Below are 22510 nucleotides of genomic sequence, written 5' to 3' on the forward strand. Positions count from 1 at the left end.
GATGCTTCATACTTTGTATATAGATGCCTCATGTTACGAACTTTCCGTCAGTCACATGTCCAATGTCCTTGACCTCATTTTCATGGTTCAGTGACTACCTGAAAAAAAAGTTCAGATTTTTTGTAATGTTAAATTCTCTCTTATAAGTAATTGGACAACTATATTTGGTATGTGCGTACCTTGCAAGGTCCTCATGCCTGTCAGACCGGTTTCACTTGACCTCAACCTCATTTCATGGATCAGTGAACAAGGTTAAGTTTTGGTGGTCAAGTCCATATCTCAGATACTATAAGCAATAGGGCTAGTATATTCGGTGTATGGAAGGACTGTAAGGTGTACATGTCCAACTGGCAGGTGTCATCTGACCTTGACCTCATTTTCATGGTTCTGTGGTCAAAGTTAAGTTTTTTAGTTTTGGTCTATTTTTCTAATACTTTATGCATTAGGTCAACTATATTTGGTGTATGGAAATATTTTATGATCTATATTTTTGATACACAGGTTTTATTTGACCTTGACCTCATTTTCACGGTCCATTGCTAAGTTTTAAGTGTTTGTGTTTTGGTCTGTTTTTCTTTATTTATAAGCAATAAGTCAACTATATTTGTTGTAATGAAGAATTGTTAGCTGTACATGTCTGCCTGGCATGGTTCATCTGACCTCGACCTCATTTTCATGGTTCATTAATCAATGTTTCATTTTCTTGGTTAATGTTGAGTTTATGTGACAGTTGTAATAAAGCTTTATATTTAGGTCTATCAAGATAGAATCAAGGATTAGTAAAGAAGGCGACGCATTTCAGTATGTGCACTCTTGTTGGTCAATGATTAATTTTCATACTTGCCGGTAATTCAGTTTCTCAGATGTTTTAACTATCAGATCTGATGTGTGGAACTATTGTTTGTGTTATATGACCTTGATCCAACAGTGGTCATGGATTTAAGCAACTATTGGTAATCTGACCTTCAACAATAAACAATCGTTAGAATAAGAAAAATCTAACAGAGATCATGGATTTCAGAAATTATGGGTAATCTGACCTACAACAATGAACAATTGTTACATAAGACAACTCTCCAACAGTGATCATGGATTTAAGCTATTATGGGTAATTTGATCTTCAACAATAAACAATCGTTACAATAAGAAAACTCCAACAGAGATCATGGATTTAAGAAATTATGGGTTATCTGACCTTCAACAATGAACAATCGTTACAACTCTCCTTTGGTGTATGACCGTTGTATAGGGTATATACCCATTGAATAACTGTCACATTTGTATATGCACGTTATTTAGGGTATATATACTAGTGTTGCATTGGCATATGAACGTTAAAAGGATTTGCACCCATCAAATAACTACGTCTGGCTCGTTGGTGTAAGAACTATGTATAGGTATATATCCATTGAATAATCATTGGTATATGAACTTTGTATAAGTTTTAGACTCATCGAATAACTTTGTCTCAATTGTGTATCAACGTTGTATAAAAGTTATTAAAAATACCAGGATTATAATGGCTCGTTGGTGTATGAACGTTGTATAGGTATATACCCATTGAGTAACTCTGTCTCATTGGTATATGAACGTTAAGTAGGGTTAATACCCATCGAATAACTTTGTCTCAACGGGTTATCAAAGTTGTATTGTGTTTATACCCATCGAATAACTGTCTCATTGGTGTATCATCGTTAAATGGCATATACCTTTGTCTAATTGGCGTATGATCGTTACATGGGGTATATACCCATCGAATACCTGGCTGTGTCTCATTGGTGTATGCACGTTGCATAGGGTCTATACACATCGACTAACTTGGTGTATGCACGTTGTATAGGGTTTACACCCATCGAATAACTTTGTATCATTGGTATATGAACGTTGTATCAATTTTAGACTCATCAAATAATTTTGTCTCAATTGGGTATCAACGTTGATTAGGGTCTAAACCCATCGAATAACTTTGTCTCATAGATGTATGATCATTAAATGTTTGTTTAATTTGTGTATGCACGTTGTATAAGGTATATATCCATCAAATAATTTTGTTTCATTGGTGTGTGACTATTGTGAAGGCTATATACCCATCGAATAACGTTGTCTCATTGGTGTACGAACGATGTACAAGTTTTAGACCCATCGAATAACTCTGTCTCAATTGTGAATCGACGTTGCATACGGTCCATACCCATCGAATAACTCTGTCTCATTAGTGTATGAACGTTATATAGGGTCCACACCCATCGAACAACTCTGTCTCATAAGTGTATGAACGTTATATAGGGTCCTTACCCATCGAAAAACTCTGTCTTATTAGTGCATGCACGTTATATAGGGTTCATACCCATCGAACAACTCTGTTTCATTAGTGTATGAACGTTATATAGGGTCCACACCCATAGAACAACTCTGTCTCATTAGTGTATGTACGTTATATAAGGTTCATACCCATCGAATATCTCTGTCTCATTAGTGTATGAAATTTATATAGGGTTCATACCCATCGAACAACTCTGTCTCAAAAGTGTACGAACGTTATATAGGGTCCATACCCATCGAAAAACTCTGTCTTATTAGTGCATGCACGTTATATAGGGTTCATACCCATCGAAAAACTCTGTCTTATTAGTGCATGCACGTTATATAGGGTTCATACCCATCGAAAAACTCTGTCTCATTAGTGTATTAACGTTATATAGGGTTCATACCCATCGATTAACTATGTCTCATTAATGTATGAACTTTATATAAGGTTCATACCCATCGAATAACTCTGTTTCATTAGTGTATGAACGTTATATAGGGTCCATACCCATCGAATAACTCTGTTTCATTAGTGTATGAACGTTATATAGGGTCCATACCCATCGAACAACTTTGTCTCATTAGTGTATGAACGTTATATAGGGTTCATACCCATCGAACAACTCTGTCTCATTAGTGTATGAACGTTATATAGGGTTCACACCCATCGAAAAACTCTGTCTCAATGGTGTATGAACGTTATAAAGGGTCCATACCCATCGAAAAACTCTATCTCATTAGTGTATGAACGTTATGTAGGGTTCATACCCATCGAATAACTTTGACTCATTAGTGTATGAACGTTATATAGGGTCCATACCCATCGAAAAACTCTATCTCATTAGTGTATGAACGTTATGTAGGGTTCATACCCATCGAATAACTTTGTCTCATTAGTGTATGAACGTTGTATAGGGTTCATACCCATCGAAAAACTCTGTCTCATTAGTATATGAACGTTATATAAGGTTCATACCCATCGAATAACTCTGTCTCATTAGTGTATGAACGTTATATAGGGTCTACACCCATCGAACAACTCTGTCTCATAAGTGTATGAACGTTATATAGGGTTCATACCCATCGAAAAACTCTGTCTCATTAGTGTATGAACGTTATAAAGGGTCCATACCCATCGAAAAACTCTATCTCATTAGTGTATGAACGTTATATAGGGTTCATACCCATCGAAAAACTCCGTCTCATTAGTATATGAACGTTATATAGGGTCTACACCCATCGAACAACTCTGTCTCATTAGTGTATGCATGTTAAATAGGGTTCATACCCATCGAAAAACTCCGTCTCATTAGTATATGAACCTTATATAGGGTCCATACCCATCGAAAAACTCTGTCTCATTAGTGTATGAACGTTATATAGGGTTCATACCCATCGAAAAACTCTGTCTCATTAGTGTATGAACGTAATATAGGGTTCACACCCATCGCAAAACTCCGTCTCATTAGTGTATGAACGTTATATAAGGTTCATACCCATCGAATAAATCTGTCTCATTAGTGTATGAACTTTATATAGGGTCTACACCCATCGAACAACTCTGTCTCATTAGTGTATGCATGTTATATAGGGTCCACACTCATCGAAAAACTCCGTCTTATTAGTGTATGAACGTTATATAGGGTCCATATCCATCGAAAAACTCTGTCTCATTAGTGTATGAACTTTATATAGGGTTCATACCCATCGAAAAACTCTGTCTCATTAGTGTATGAACTTTATATAGGGTTCATACCCATCGAAAAACTCTGTCTCATTAGTGTATGAACGTAATATAGGGTTCACACCCATCGAAAAACTCCGTCTCATTAGTGTATGAACGTTATATAGGGTTCATACCCATCGAACAACTCTGTCTCATTAGTGTATGAACTTTATATAGGGTTCATACCCATCGAACAACTCTGTCTCATTAGTGTATGAACGTTATATAGGGTTCATATCCATCGATTAACTCTGTCTCGTTGTATAGGGTCTATATCCATCGAATAACTCTGTTGCATTCGTGTATGAACGTTGTTATAGTGTTTATGCATTTTGTATAACTGTGTCTCATTGGTATCTTATCGTTGTAGGGTCTATATCCATCTTATAACTCCGTCTCATAGGTGTATGAACGTTATATAGAGCATTCATCTTCTAGTTAAAGCTAGATTGATTGATTGATGTTTGTTTTACGTCCAGTGACAAATATTTCATTCATGTTCAGGACGAATCATATTATCGATGATTACATAGTTAGGTTATTCTACCGCTAGTCTCTGTCCGTTCAATAAACGATTTAAATCCAGTGGCAAATATTTCATTCATGCATATAAATTGAGTTTAAGAACCATTATGTATACACCTATGAACCGCAGACAAAATTTACAGGCTGTATATATAAGAACCAGACAATACTTACAGACTGTACGTTAGAACAGACTATACTTACATACTATACGTAAAACAACAGGCTATACTTAAAGACTATATCTAAGAACCACAGACAATACTTACAGACTGTATCTAAGAACCACGGACAATACTTACAGACTATATCTAAGAACCACAGACAATACTTACATACTACATCGAAGAACCACAGACAATACGTACAGACTGTATCTAAGAACAACACACAATACTTACAGACTGTATCTAAGAACCACAGACAATACTTATAGACTATCTAAGAACCACAGACAATACTTACAGACTGTATCTAAGAACAACACACAATACTTACAGACTGTATCTAAGAACCACAGACAATACTTATAGACTATCTAAGAACCACAGAAAATACTTACAGACTGTATCTAAGAACCACAGACAATACTTACAGACTATATCTAGTGTAAGAACCACAGACAATACTTACAGACTACATCTAAGAACCACAGACAATACTAACAGACTGTATCTAAGAACCACAGACAATACTTACAGACTGTATCTAAGAATCACAGACAACACTTACAGACTACATCTAAGAACCACAGACATTACTTACAGACTGTATCTAAGAACCACGGACAATACTTACAGACTGTATCTAAGAACCACAGACAATACTTACAGACTACATCTAAGAACCACAGACAATACTTACAGACTGTATCTAAGAACCACAGACAATACTTACAGACTACATCTAAGAACCACAGACAATAATTAGAGACTAAATCTAAGAACTTGACAATACTTACAGACTACATCTAAGAACCACAGACAATACTTACAGACTATATCTAAGAACCACAGACAATACTTACATACTACATCTAAGAACCACAGACAATACTTACAGACTACATCTAAGAACCACAGAAAAGACTTACAGACTGTATCTAAGAACCACAGACAATACTTACAGACTATATCTAAGAACCACAGACAATACTTACAGACTGTATCTAAGAACCACAGACAATACTTACAGACTGTATCTAAGAACCACAGACAATACTTACAGACTGTATCTAAGAACCACAGACAATACTTACAGACTACATCTTAGAACAACAGACAATACTTACAGACTGTATCTTAGAACCACAGACAATACTTATAGCCTCTGTATCTAAGAACCACAGACAATACATACAGGCTATATCTAAGAATCACAGACAATATTTACAGACTACATCTAAGAATCACAGACAATACTTACAGACTACATCTAAGAACCACAGCCAATACATACAGACTGTATCTAAGAACCACGGACAATACTAACAGCCTCTGTATCTAAGAAAAACAGACAATACTTACAGACTGTATCTAAGAATCACAGACAACACTTACAGACCTCATATAAGAACCACAGATAATACTTACAGACTTATATCTAAGAACTCCAGACAATACTTAGACTGTATCTAAGAACCACGGACAATACTTACAGACAACATCTAAGAACCAGATAATACTTTGACTGTATATAAGAGCCACAGACAATACTTACAGACCATCTAAGAACAACAGACTAAACTTTCAGACCCACAGCCTATACTTACAGACGGTATCTAAGAACCATACACAATACTTACACATTACATCTAAGAACAACAGACAATACTTATAGACTGTCTAAGACCCACAGACAATACTTACAGACTGTATCTAAGAACCACAGACAATACTTACAGACTACATCTAAGAACTACAGACAATAAATACAGACTGTACCTAAGAACCACCGACAATACTTACAGACTGTATCTAAGAACCACAGACAATATTTACAGCCTCTGTATCTAAGAACCACAGACAATACTTACAGACTACATATAAGAACCACAGACAATATTTACAGACTATATCTAAGAACCACAGACAATACTTACAGACTGTATCTAAGAACCACGGACAATACTTACAGACAACATCTAAGAACCAGATAATACTTACAGACTATGTCTAAGAACCACAGACAATACTTACAGACTGTATCTAAGAACCACAGACAATACTTAGAGACTACATCTAAGAACCACAGACTACATATAAGAACCACAGACAATATTTGCAGACTATATCTAAGAACCACAGACAATACTTACAGACTGTATCCAAGAACCACAGACAATACTTACAGACAACATCTAAGAACCAGATAATACTTACAGACTATGTCTAAGAACCACAGACAATACTTACAGACTGTATCTAAGAACCACAGACAATACTTAGAGACTAAATCTAAGAACCAGACAATACTTACAGACTACATCTAAGAACCACAGACTACATATAAGAACCACAGACAATACTTACAGACTGCATCTAGGAACCATATACAATACTTATAGACTGTTTCTTGGAACCTCATGAATCATGGAAATCAGCCAGACTGATATATACCCCTTTCAATCATTACAAATACAACATATAGTTGACCTACTACTTCCAGTATTTTAGAAATGGATCTAATCACATAACTTTTAACATAAAATGAGGTGAAGGTCAGAAGAACCCTGTCTAACTGAAATGTATACATTGCCAGGAACCAATATACCAAATATAGTTATCCTATTACTCATAGTATATAATAAATTTAAATGACAAACATTTATTTTTTCTTTAAGCAGATGCTGAACCATTAAAATGAGGTTGAGGACATGGACATTTGACAGGAAAAAAATCGTAGCATCCAGGTCGTCTAACCTTTGAAATATAAACTTTACATTTAAGAAAAAAATATCCTGTAACATGATAAACTTATGGTCATTTATCATAATTTAAAACCATTACATATTGCATGGACTGTAGACCATTTCTTAGAAACCCATATAATTCACACAAAAAGTATCCTGATCTAGTTTTACTTGGTTAAAATAGTAAAGTTATCATTTAATAAAAAATCCTTTCACATATGCTAAGATACAATACCAAGTCCAATTCAGGCGTTATATTACACTCAATTCTTTGTGTAAACAGGAAATGTGACTTTGATTATGACAGTACAATCCTGTTGAAGCAATTGTCTCTCTTGTTTTCTTTCTTTTCCTCCTTTATTTTCTTTAAGATGCAAGTTATATTTAAAAGCCATATCTATATTTGGAACAGCTTTCCTTTTTGGAGAAGACATTACTAAGTTGAAAAACTTGTGTCTAATCCATTTGTAATTTTTGAACAATAAAATATGTTTAAACTAGCTTTCCTTTTAATATACATATTGGATAAAATCAAATCAATCAAAACAAATTTAACTAATTTTGTTCTTTTTATTATCATAAAACTTTTAATTTTTCCAAATTTGCATACAGTTAATATATTTTCATGCATAGCATTATGGTACAAAATAGACAAAAATGTAACCAATTAAAACATATATAACAAGAGGTCACAATGTGGTTTCAAAAGATTTTTTTTAATAGAAAGACTAATTCAATTGACATTTTTATAAACATTCTATCTATTATAGACCAATCAAATTTACTTGTGACTTTTGGACTTTCTGTCTTGTAACTCTTAGTCCTTTGACTTATTACTGTTTTTCAACACATAATGTCAACAATCAACGAGCATAACATGTGAACAGTCAATTTCAGTAGAAATATTCATTATATTTAAAGTTAAATTATTTGTTATAATGAAGTTTAAGCATATCATAATCATTATGTTTGCTTTCTGTATTCACAACATTTAAGGGCATACGATACAGTTTTAATCCCGTATTTACAGTTTGATGAAAATTTCCATATAGCCTATTTTTCGCCTAATTAAATCAAATATGTAATAAAAAATATACCTTCATGTGCTACTTTTTGAGTTAAATGAGGTCGAAATTTTGTATATTTGCCCAAAATTAGGATTTGTGGTTGTATTTTCCCTTTCGAGAGAAAGCCATAACTTTTTTGTTTTAAAAGATAAACACAAATTGTTTTTTGTTAAATAATTTGTAATTTCTGTATTTTATAAGAATCCTAAAAAATTGCATTTTTTATTCAGAAATAACTCATATTTATCAAATGGTCATGAATTGAGAAAAAAAGTATTTTTTTTTGCTGTATATTTATCAACATTAAAAAAATTGCACTATTTTAGTATTTACAGTTTTATAAAATTTGGTTCACATAATCTCCCTGCAAAATGAAACAGTATGTTGTTTTAAAAAATAGGGGTCCATGCTCTGGTTTTCAAATTAAATCAGTTTGAGTGATAAAAATCAGTCGAAAAAATGCATCTTTTCCAGATATATCACAGTTTGACGTCACGAAAATAACATTTAACGTTAGCAATGTCATTACCTCCCCTGTAACTGTATCGTATGCCCTTAACAATTATATTGTGAATATAATAATACAGATGATAAAGCATCCTCGATGCAATGAAGAAAGTCCCCAATGAAAACTGAGATTTAGAGCTTACCTGAATTATACCAGAAGAATCACTGGTGTGATACTTTCCAAAGTATTTTTGAATGGAGTTTTCATACATACTTTTTTCTTTTGAAATTCGTATTAAATCTTTATTTAGAGAGCCATTCATTGTTGACAGACCTTATGGAAATTAATTTTTTTACAAAACTAAATATATTTTTTTTTTTGGGGGGGGGGGAGAATAATACTACACATATCAAAGAAGCAAGAAGTTCATAACTACAAGGTATTCAAGTATGACACCTTTATATAATGAAATATTATGAAATACAAAACCCAAAGAAAGTAACCTTACTAAAAACTTCAAATAGTTGTCAATGCTACTCCAGTAGGAAAAGGTATAAAAAAAAAACCGTCTAAATGTATCTAAAAAGGAGTAATTACAAAACAGATATATAAGAAAAAAACAATTCCTGAATTTTACATTACTCTATCATAGTGGTAAAAATATAAAACAAAAACTCAAAACTAAGTGCAATAAAACAAGTCTTCTCTGTTCTTTAAAATTGTTCTTGCCCTTCACTCTGTGACACTTGTATGGCAAGCACTAAGAAGTCTTGATAAACCTAAAATAAAATTACCTTCATGTAAAATTCACAAAATCTGGTTTAATTATTGAAATAAACATTATGAAAGAAAAAAAAAAGTTTAAACTATTTTTATTACATTTCCACAAGATGACTGGCTTTCCCAATGATATATTAAACTCAAGTTGGTATGGTGTCTTTTCTTTGGACATGTGGCAAAAACAAACGTTTTTTGGCTTAAAATTATTCTACCAAGTATAGTTCATTCTGGACTGGAAAATCTCTAGCTTGCAAGGTAGATCCAACTTTCAAAACATTAAGTGTAATCAAGCGTATTTAAATTTAATTAGAAAAAAAAACACTTTTATAATCAAGGGCAGATAATTACATTGATTTGATAGGACAATTTGTGTTTTGTTCTAATGGACAGACAGACTGACAGGGTGAGTCCTATATTCACCCCAAAAACTCAATAAGTTGGATAAGGATACGATTATAGCATGGCAACTGTTTGGAGCAGCATGTCCAGTCTGCCTTACTTCACTAGAGTACTAAACAGATTTTCCATTGGCCAATAAAACATAAAATCTCCATGAAAAAATGTTAAAAAGATGAATTGAAACTATGCCTTAATTAAATGGATTTTAATGAAGTTGTAATATGTATATGTCTCATATTAAAAGGTGTTTTTTTCAGATCAAATAATTCTTAATTTCTTTCAACATCACCATACAGCAGTACCTGATCGCTTTAATCTTCACTGTTGTTAGGGTAGATGTTCTTTTGGTTAAAATACTACTCACAACTTCAATACACTCTGAAACAATATACCGGTACACATAGATATATCTTTATATCATTAGATACAGAACAGAGAAAAAGAGTTTTAATTTGCAATATATACACACTCTTTAACTTGATTGACATACTCAGATAAATGAAAAAAACAGTAAAATTCTTTTTTTCAAAACTAAAGTTTGCTTTAACAAGTTGAAAGTACATAAAGAGTGAATGATGAACTGCAATAACAAGATGTTTGATTTTTTTTATAAATTTATAGATAAATTATACTCAAAATTAAGACTTTCAAAGAGATAGCAGAAATAGCATTTTTCTTGAAAGAAAACAAACTCCCTAAGACAATTTTACACTTGACGAAAGGAAGCTTGATAACGTCTCCTCTCGCATTGTGACGTCACTGATAACTTCTCCTCTCACATTGTGACGTCGCTGATAATGCCTGGTCTCGTTTTGAAGTCTTGATACGAGAATTACTGAGCGACAGAGCAGGGTGATATAGGCGTAGGGAAGGACGATAAGGATACGTAAAATCCATGTGCATTTATAAAGCAGGATTGGTTTTTGATGAGCATGGATAGATTATTAAATTTCCCACCTGCGCACATGCTCACTAAATCAAACAACATGGTTTTGACGACCTTTTAAAAATCTTCCTCAAATCATATTTATAAAACATTTGTTAACACATTTCTAATAACTTTCATCTTTTTGAAAAAAGAAATTAGATATAAACCGCTGAAATGTAGGAACTTCCAAATATTTTGGTGAATCATTTTAAAATGACCGTCTCTTAAGAAAGCTAAAAAGTAGATGACCGTATCATACTTATCCCAGACGAACAATGTCTGGACAAATTTCATTTGTCAGGAATATATGACCGTTTTGGAAGTCATGTTATTTATTGAATCCAATTAAATTTTTTTTAAATTTATTATTATACACTACCAAATGCTCTATGTATGTGTATCATTCTCATCACAGAAACTCCCCTCTTCCTCAACAGGATTTTCTTTATTCGGTATCTAATAAAAAGAAAAAGCAAATCATATTGAAATTAACCACCCCTCTACATAATACTTTTATATGATGTATTGAAAACAAAAGAATTAAATGCTTGTTGAAAACTGTATGTCCTTTTTTCCACAGGTTCAAATTCACGTTAGGCAAATAAAGGTCCAAATTTTCGTACTTTTGTTCAAAACATTTTTGTATTTTTCTTAAACTGCAAATATAGGCAAGTACATTAGGTATAACAAACTACCGGTACCGGTGGGATTTTTTTAACCCACAAATGGAAGGTCATGATGGGCCTAGAACCAACCTTAATTTGAACCTCTGTATTCTAGTGTATATCAATTTTCCTTAAGTTCAAATATAAATAACACCATACAGCAGAATTAAATCCATATAATATTAATGAAAGATGTTTGCTAGTCAAGTTTTTAAATTTTGCCAGATTTCTTAATTCCTCTATAGTTCTATCCATTTGAAGACAAAAATGTAACATTCATTTTTCTTTTCAAAATCTTACATTCGGAAAGAAGTCATTTGTAAAAATCTTATCAAATTCTTGTAATTTTAGCTTCCTAGCATTTTGTAATAGTGTTTGCAAAGTAAGACTTGTCAATGATTAAGATATCGAAATTCAAGAGAGAGTTTTTTTCCCACAAATTTTCAATAGCCTATATCTCATGATATATCTCAAACAAAACAAAAACACAAACAAGACAGTCCTTTAATTGTTTTTTTTTTCTCTTTTGTCCTTTATCAATCACCTATCAATATTTACCAGTTTTATGAAAAGCTGAAAAGCTGAGTAGCAAACATCCTTAAAGTAATTTACCATATTTTCAAATGGTGCACGATGAATTCTGAATGTATATAACTAACCTCAAATGTAGAATCTCTGTCTGTTTTAATGTTGCTTACAAAAAAAAATGAAGGCATAAGAACATAAATGCTCATAAGAATAAAAAATAGTGCACATTGAAGAGCCATTGGCGGCCTTGGGCTGTTTTCTTCTCTTTGGTCGGGTTGTTGTCTCTTTGACACATTACCCCTTTCCATTCTTTATTGTAAGTCGATCATTCAATAAATGTGACAAGCCTTAGAAAATGAAATCTATTTTTTCATGTTAGTAGCCTGTTGTCTATTTCTCACATTAAGAAAAATTTCTTGCATTACACTGCATATATATTTAAATAAATGCATTCAAGATACATTGTAATGGAGTCTAAATATATTCTTTATATGATTTTGAAAGCAACACTGTTAATGGATGGAAATGCAGAGATCTCATATTTTATATGCAGTTCAATATATATATTCATATACATCGGCACAAGTTATTAAATATATACAACAATACCTGATAAATACTATGTTAACCTTTGTTTGTTCGGATGACAGTCACATCCACGGTGAACTCAAACACTAGATCACTCGTCTATACCCTATATCTATAAAAAAAAAAAAAATGCGATATATTAAATATGAGATGAAAGTACTAAAACATTCAACAGTCTTGAACTAAAAGAGAAGGGATTACAGTAGTTGTACAATTATTAAGTAATTTTGTTGGTACATTGTAGTTATTTTTTTCCGGCTCTTGCTCATTGAGTCCACTTCAAAATTATATCAATGTATTATCATGTGATGTAAAATATATATGTTGTGTCCAAAAGTAATTTATGAACACAAGTTTTTGTACAAGCTATCAGTTATTTAACACACATCTCCTTTCAAAAGATAATGCAATTTTATCTTATATAATTAACAGTTTATTGTTTTTCTCATATAAAATATTATAAACTTTGTAAAAAATCTGAAAATGATACCATGCATGATGATTTGGGTCAATTGCTTTGTTTCTTACAATCTTATCATTTTTAAATACTGGTTTACTAAAACAAGCTATAAAACCAGATTAAATCTAAGAAATGACTGCACTTAGTCAGGAATATGACAGTTGTTTTCTTTTTGCTTGATGTATTTCAGCTTTTAATTTCGCTATTACATTTTTAATTTTCCTCAGAGTTCCATATTTTTGTTACTTTACTTTTTACATGTAACTTGCATATCTGTCTAATTGCAAAATTATTAAAATTCTAATGTAGGTAAACTGTTTTTTTTTCTTTTTTTCTACCAATCTCAACTGAAGACACACTTCTCCTTTTGGCAGGGGCTCCCATTGGTTTCTTCATTTCTATACACTGGAAACAAAATTCCAATAAAATGAACTTTATTAACCAATAACAAAAATATGATATATTTTACGATATTAGTATTCATTCATGTGATATCTACACTTCACATAAAAACTGCATTTACAAATAAGAAACGTGTGTAACCTGAATAAACTAGAACTGGGAGTCAACTCACACAAATCCCCCATCCAGCACTATTATTTTTATATTTATTAAAAATCTTTATTTCGAGTTACGAAAGTCAAAATGCTTGAAAATGGGGAAAACTATTTTCATATTTTTTTTGTGTATCTCTTAAACATTTTTGAATGATGATTGCTTATAGAATTGTATACAGTATTGTTGATTCGTGTAATAAAAATGTAATCTCTACACAAAGTATGTTTATTTTCTGCAGAAACAGATAGCCTTTTGAAATACTGCGGATGGCTTGTAGTTTAATTATCATCATTATCATTAATTCATAGCCAATATAAAAAAGACGATGTGGTATGATTGCCAATGAGACAACTATCCACAAAAGACCAAAATGACACAGACATTAACAACTATAGGTCACCATAGGGGCGTACGGCCTTCAACAATGAGCAAAACTCATACCGCATAGTCAGCTATAAAAGGCCCGGATAAGACAACACTGTCAGTGTCATTTTAAACGTAAAGAGAGATAGTAACTAAAACTATAGCACATATATGTAAAAGATCTCTTCTGCTGCAAATTTCGTTAAGAGTGGGCTTTTTGGGGCAGCTGTAGAGGCAATATTTGTTCTGGCAATTTGCAAGTATATTTTATTTGTCTACATAATTAATTTTCTTATGCTTGATTTGTTCAGAACAGAATACATTTTGTCTTGTATCTACAGTTTATCCCATTTTATTTTAGAAAATGAACAATGTCACTCTCATTAAAGAATTTTATGGGTGCATTTATACTTTCTAACATATAGCCTCTTATAAATAATTATCACATAACTTTTTCAAATCCTGCAATCAAAATACTTGGACCCTTCCTCATGTAATGTATAACTAAGGTTGGGTAGATCTATACTTTGTTCATTAAATGTAAAGTAAATCTAAAAATTCTGTTTAAAAAATCAGACGCCATAACCGTTTTAAGACTCGCTGTATATATAATTCTTAAGAAATTAGAGAAACATAATATTTTTGTTACTTGCAACTCGTCTGTCATAACTTGCCCTTCATAACTCGACTATCCTAACTCGCCTATACACCTCGCTGATAAGAAACCCAATGTTTTTTGCTGTGTAATGCCATCAATTTCAGCAGTTCTGAGGGGTTGCACTTGCAAAAATTATGGACATACAGATGGATGATATAGGGATTTCTATGTATATCCCAAAACTTTGTTTGTTGGGACTAGGGGATATAAAAACAAAAAGTGACAATCAACCGGAATATATTCCATCATTCTTATAATAATAGACATCATTTTCATACCTTTATATCAAAGGTGATCTAAGTTTGGTCTCCTGTTACATGCATAGGAAGTCTCACCACTTCAGCATAGGTCATCTTTGATTTTAATTGTAGCCCCAGGTATGCACAGTATTCTAACTGGGTCTTCCATCATTTCCATTGGTACAACTTGCTTCAGGTTGGAATCTCCTAAAATTAAAATGCTTCTCAACCTTTTCTGAAGTTTTTAAATCATATCTAAATAAATATAATCCGTATAAAAAAGTTTGTCCGATCCACCATAGATTTGAAAATTTTTCCATTTGATAATAATGAAGCATAAATGCATGTAACTAAAGAACAGTAACAGTGACAGTCAAATTTGAACTTAATCTGTGTTTTGTTGTTATAAGCAGTGTACAATGGTGTATAAGTTTTATAATATTTGTTGAGACAAATTAAAGTTAGAGACTAGAAAAGAGGTTTAGCAATTGGTCTGAGGACACAGTTAAATGGTCCTTCCATTTTGGTTGTCCACATATATATTCCCTAGTGTGAACAGTGTATTACTTGCCAATTTTTTTCATACCCTTTCCTAATTTATTTCTTGACATTTTTTGACATTTTATGCATGAAATATCGAGTAAGGGGATGAAATTACATGATAAAAAATTTGGGTGTTGAGTTTTTATGTTAAGTAGTGATTTGGTCCAGTTACAAAAGGTCTAAAATTAGTACCGGTATGTCTGAAGCTGTCAAACTGAATTTAAGACCCCTAAACACAGAATTGTCAATATTTTGAGTTAGAGCTGGTAGAAGTTTCTAAAACTTTGTTATTATTTGTCCCAATAGTAGTACACTACACTGTAAAAATCTTTTTGAGATTGAACTGGTGAGATTTTTTTAATTTGAATCTATTGTCTAAAAGAAATGCACTACGAAATAACTGTTCTCAGGCCTAAGAGATGAAATCAGTAAATGTAGATTCTGTACTTTGGCAACTTCCCTGAATAGTTTGCTGGTTTCAATTTGTCAAACTCAATAAAAGTAAAGAATTTAAATCTTTGTTTGATAGAAATTTTGTCATCTTTACGGCTAAATAAGCATTTTAAAGCAGTTTCCATGTTTATGCATAAGAGGCATGCTGACTTTCTATCTGAAAGCTTTTCATGCTTTGATATTTGTGTTTCTGTACACAATTCAAATTATATAACCCATTAGTGAACTTTGAATCTTTAAAAAAGTAGATTTTAACACAGAAAAAATGTGCAAAATATGTTGTATTTCATGGCCCTGGTTAAACAACCTGTTTCATGTATGTGTCCATCTGTAGTCAATCATAAATATTTTACTAAATCTATAAAAAAAAAAAAAGCATTTTACAATGATCAGTACACCTTATTCATTTCATATGCCACCTTTAATGTCTTCTTTAGGATAGTTAGTGGTTCAAATATATGCCAATTGGGACTAAAACAGCATGCAAGTTTTCCTTGAAAAGTGAAAAAAACTGTGCATCAGACCATGCTGTCTGCAAAAAAAGTTGAATGCAATCTTGAGTATTTTTCAGTTAGACTTCTTGTATCATAACATCTTAGCATAGAAATAAACAATCAGTAACAAATTTCCATTTCAGATAGCTTCTGTCATTCTGTATGCATTTTTATATGTAAATATGTGCTACGGCCTAAATCGACTCTAAATAATCTTTAATCTTACATGGCCTAAGACCATTCTATACTCATGTGGTATGCTTTTTGTAACTTTTCTTTACATTTAAAGTACATTTAATATATATGGAAGAATAATTTATGGTAAAAAAACTTCAAAAACTTGAAATTGGGTGAAAAAATTGCATGTTTATGTGACAACAGTAAAAGTTAATGACCACTTCTACAAGCAGTGGTCTTGAAACAGTATATTTTAACCATGTTAACAGGAAATGAATCTGATAGGCTCTTCAGTATAAAATTGACAAAATCTTTGACCTCTGCAAGACTTTGAGAGATTAATGGATTTTGGTGGCGTCTTACAGAAAAAAACGTTGAAACTGCTGAGGCTATGCATTGACCACATAATTCTAAAGTTTTATCATAAAGTAAATATATTTTGTCATATAAAAGGGATGTCAAAAATAAGTGTGATTTATAAAAGTGTTTTATAATGTTTTTGAATTTGGACTGCAATCGGCGCTGTTTTTTAATTACCCTGTTTGCATTCTGTGATAAAATGAATGTGGTTATAACGAATTTAAAGTGACAGTATATAAGTTTGATACCCTGGCATCACTATAGTTTGAATGACATTTGATTGATATTATCTGAAATTATTAGGATAATAGTTAGTACTTTTTTTAACACATGTCTGGTACTGTATTGTATCTTTATTACCTACATGTATAGCATGACAATAAAATCAGCTACAATTAGGTTGTGTCTAGTCCCGCCAATATACATATGTTCCTGTGGTGCATAAAAAAAGTTATAATTATATTTATCTATTCATTCTGTCTTTGGTTTCCGGTTCCATATATTTATTTCAAACTTTATCTGTTTATATGGTTTGATTGGTGATTTAATCAGTGGTAAAAAAAAACCAGACACATTATCTAATGCATGAATAGATTGTTACTAAATACAAAACTGTGGCAAAATATTTGACACTTGTTTCTATCCATGGGAAGACCCACAATCAACGTATATTTACGTTTCTATCCATGAGAAGACCCTTAATCAACGTATATTTACATAAATTTATGTTGATAGCGGGTCTGTCACGGAATATAAGTTCCTTCATAATATAAGTTCCAAAAGGAATAAATATTCTGGAATATTATTTCCACAGGAATAATATTACAGTATATGTTCCTAACGGAATAAATAGTATAGAATATTTGTTCCAACAGGAAAAGGTATTATAACATTGTTTATAATAAAGTTTCTAGTGGAACTTCTGTTAGGCGGAATAAATATACGTTGACAGGTCTTCCCATGGATAGAAACAAGTGCCTGTGAACCAGATACATAATCCAAGACGGAAATAGATTGCCTCTAAATACTTAGCTCTATAGAGAAAAGATACAGCTCTTAAACGTCTTCTGTACAGTATTCTAATATGACGTGCTTCTTAAGCTTTGTAAAGAAACCATACTTTATTATCCAATAAAATTAGTTTGCACATGCGTATATTGACTACGGCAGAAAAATGAATTTCGTCAAATTGATATGCATTTAATGTATTTCCTTAAATTAAACCACTTTCAAACACTAAAATGATACACATTTTGTTCCTTATACTTTTACAATGACAACAATGTGTTACAATTCGTAATTGACATATTTGACCTAGATACCGCATCGTTCATGTTGGCTGTTCTAACTTCAAAACCCCTCCCTCTGAAAAACACGTTTCATCTCTCCTTTTAAAAAGGCATGTCATTGTATGGAATAATTTCATTGAAACATATGTTCCGATAATAAAATATAAAATCAAGTATAGGTTATTATTACTGTTGTACTGAAATGACAAAATTGTTTCATATATTTCTGATAAATGGATTGACCCTAGCAGGGAATCGAACCCCATTCTCCTATAAAAAAAAATAGGCGTAATTACCAATATACCACCAAGGTTTCCAATCCATTTTAAAAATGCAACAAGATTGTCACCCAGTATTAATTTTAATCATCATGTAATACAGCATTTGAAATCGTCAGATGCACAAAGGCGTGCCCTTTGATCAACTTTACAAGGTGTAGCCACCGCAAGTATAAATGGATCTCTGTCAAAGGGCCCCTCCTTCCAAGTCTCAAATGTCAGCACAACTTTATCAAGGAATCCTCTATCAAATATAAACATATTTACCAATGCTACACTATTAACCGGCGAAATATTTACGATTAATTTAGTAAAATAAAGACCTACCCGATTCTCCTTGTGCGTCCACCGCCATTGACAACTGCCTTGAAAATGTGCGTGTCAGAAATTGACCTCAAAGGAAAAGACTGTTGTAATATAAATGTTCTGTTATATTGTGACTCAAATATTGTTTTAGTTAGGCTGATAAATTAATTTGTTAATTTCTGTTTCAATTTTGAATTTTAGAAACCTACAACTTTGCGAAATTAAACTGGTTTGAACTAGTTGGATAAAAATCGCCAGCGAGGTTGCTGGAAGAGCCTACACGAAGATCGTACACTTATACACAGCGAACATAGAAATTACCGTAATTGTCCTAATCAGAATCGAAATAATTGATGCCAGCTATACTTTATTTTAGTTTTAACATGGGTAGGCATTATATTCGTGTTATTTTAGCCCTCGCTATCGCTCTGGCAAAAATAATCACGAATATAATGCCTACCCATGTTAAAACTACAATAAAGTATAGCTGGCATCAATTATTTCTTAAATGAAAAATATAGTGCTCTAGCAGGTCCATGGTGATTTTAGTTTGATAAACCGCAGTCCCGATAGCATACTTTAATTTATTAATTCTAGAACTGAATCTGCTTACACTTTTATGCAAGAATTCTTAAAAATATGACAATCTTGCAAAAGGTACTAAATATCTGCCTGCTTATTTTAACAGCGTATATAATAACACTATTTCAAAAGAGAGAAAAAATGAAACTTTTTGTTTGTTTTCGTATTCATATATATACCTTTGCTACCTCAAACGTAGAGAGCTCAAATAAAAATATAAAATGGAATCAAAATCGGAATCCATCCGGAGTCCTCAGTGAAAATCTCTATACACGTTGGCGTTTATGTATACGGTTGTTTTATCACTTTTGCAAGCACATCATACACCGTTCAAATTTATGTTCAACTTGATGTCTTTAATGAAATTGAAGGATACGGCGTTGCAAACAACACTAATGTAAAACCGAGTACATGATCATCGGGAAAACTTGTGTTGTTTAACATTTTATAAAAAGGATTTCATTACCCTCAATATCATTACCAGCTGATTACTGATGACCAATCTGAATGTCATCATGATCTGGATATGTCTGTTTTGTTTCATGGACTTATAAAAATAAACTTACGAAATAAGATCTTTGAAAATAAGTTCTGTAACAAAAATGGCGAAGATAGCAATGATGTCAGGAGGATCAAAATCAGCGATTGGTTTATTTAAAAAAAAATTGTTATCAGTACTAAAAGATTTTGTTAGACCGTACTTGCTAGAATTCAAAGCACTATGGTATTATATGTTAACGTTAGTGATTGGTTGATCGCACTGTTCAGTTTTTGTTAACGATATTATCAGAAATTTGTTAGACCGCACGGTCTCACGGTCTTACTTTGTTAGTTATATAAGAAGGCTAAAAAACCTAATACATTTCTTATATTAAAAGATAAAAAGTAAAGGATGGGGTGGACACTCATACCACATCTTATTCATATTACTCCGTAAAAAAAATACCAATGTTGTATGTCACAACTTCTTTACTTCTACATCGCTTGCTAGACATCTTTTACAACTCGGCGCAAATTTTACAGGAACTGTTCGCCAAAACAGGAACATGCCGACCATGATAAAACATACCATATCAAGTTCACGTGGATATAAATTTTATACGCTCTCAAGGGACACATTCTATAATGTTTACATATTGCGTAAGAGCAAGAAAATCGTTCTGCATTTAAGCCCCAACAAAAAGGCTGTCCTAGACAACGGAAATAAACCCCGAGTAATGAAATTTTAATAAAACGACAAAAAGACAAAGAACGAGTCTTCAAAAACTATTCAAAAACTGAAGACTGACTAACAAAAACCCTTTACCGAAACAGAAAGGGAAGTCGATACTGCTCCACATGTGCCCGCCGTTGCATGTATCTCTTATATAAAATAAATTGAAGATTTACTAAGATAAATTCTAAAAGTTAGGGCACTGATTTTTCAAAACGAGGTCGTGGATTCAAGCTTTACGCCTGGTCAAACTTAAAAACTTTAAAATTAGTATACTTGCTGCTTTTCCGCGAACCACACGTTGTTTAGGAGTAAAGAAGTAAAAAATATGTGTTCGCGTAGGGTAACTTGTTTTACAACAGAGTTTTATACTTATTTTTTTAATTAGCAAGTAAAATAAACCGACCCAGCGAGTCGGTTTATTACAAATCTTGGTTAATACTCAAATCTCATATACCATCTCCTCGTCATAAATATGCATTTGACATACCCCTACCTAGCTAAAACATGTTCCCGCTTATTTTTTAAAGATTATTTTTATTAAAAATCAGTTGAGAAGGTGCCATGTGAAATTCAAGGGTATACTGTCAAAAACTTTTATCCCCGGCTTAGTGTACCCCACATCCCGTTAGAAATAAGTTAAATTTCAATACAAGATATATAAAAAAAAGGGGGGGGGGGAAACAACGTTGCTTTCACTTTAAACTTTGTGGACGAACTTCTCTAAAAATCGCCAGATTTAGACTGAGACCTCAGGATGTACTTGGATACTTCAGGGTGCTAAAATATCCATGTCTACGGATATCCATGTAGATAAGTTATAATGTCCTCAGCATTGCAAAGAAAATAAAAGATACACAATAATGAAAGCGAAATAGATTATAATAGCTAAACTAATTAAAGATTGAGAGAATAAAAAGATATGTATAAAAGACATAAAGCATAATTTGATTTATTAGAAAAATATATTATCTTATTAATAGACTATTTTTCAGTTGTGTATTTTGTATACGCAACTTTTAAAAAAATTACAATATTCAAATAATTTGGCGCGCTTTGTACATTTCAAAGAAGCACGGACAATGACGTTACGTCATAGTACAATTCATAGCATCAGAGTAGAAAAAAACAATGGCCCAAAAGTGGCCCCGTGGCACCGAACGTAGTATGAAAAAAATGGCCCAAAAGTGGCCCATGGCACAGAGATGGTTAAGAGAAAAACATGTAAATCAAAAATGACAAATGTTGGGTTTGAGAATTTAAAGAATTACACTGATTTTTTCTAGTGGTTATTCACGAAATAATCCATACAAGCTACAGATTTTATGAATGTTTGAGCTTTATCGAACCGGGAGTAAAAATAAAAAACCAGCCACACACACAGCATATACCTACCATCGCTTCATTTTTTAATGACCGTATTTGTCTTATTAGAATCGAACTAATTCATGGAAGCCATAAATTGTTGGAAATTTACACATAGCCTGGGCCGTGATATTCGTTAATTTTATTCCTCGCTAACGCTCAGGATAAAATTCGAATATCACGGCCCAGGTCATGTATAAATTTCCAACAATCTATGGCTTCCATGAATTATTTCTTAATTGATTACCTTTCCCCATGTTTGATTATTATAAAAAAAATGTCGACCTTTCCCCATGTTTG

The 22510-nt window shown here is 32.3% G+C and overlaps 1 long non-coding RNA gene and 1 pseudogene across 9 annotated transcripts; both read right to left on the reverse strand.

Annotated features, from left to right (window-relative positions):
• The window catches only part of LOC139500985 (potassium voltage-gated channel protein egl-36-like), a 61670-nt pseudogene that overhangs the window by 37496 nt on the left and 1664 nt on the right, over positions 1-22510 (reverse strand).
• Positions 8165-20528, reverse strand: LOC139500986 (uncharacterized). Of its 9 annotated transcripts, XR_011658425.1 has the most exons (7): positions 20199-20216; positions 17542-17609; positions 15190-15357; positions 12894-13737; positions 11471-11547; positions 10466-10541; positions 8165-9763 (listed from the first exon to the last, which is right to left on the reverse strand). It is a non-coding gene; the product is annotated as an uncharacterized lncRNA (long non-coding RNA). The 9 variants fall into 9 exon arrangements; XR_011658426.1 differs by lacking the exon at positions 17542-17609 and having other exon boundaries at positions 20199-20528; XR_011658420.1 differs by having other exon boundaries at positions 15190-17609; positions 20199-20250.

The sequence above is a fragment of the Mytilus edulis genome, chromosome 13 (assembly GCF_963676685.1).
Source record: "Mytilus edulis chromosome 13, xbMytEdul2.2, whole genome shotgun sequence".
NCBI classification, from domain to species: Eukaryota; Metazoa; Mollusca; class Bivalvia; order Mytilida; family Mytilidae; genus Mytilus; species Mytilus edulis.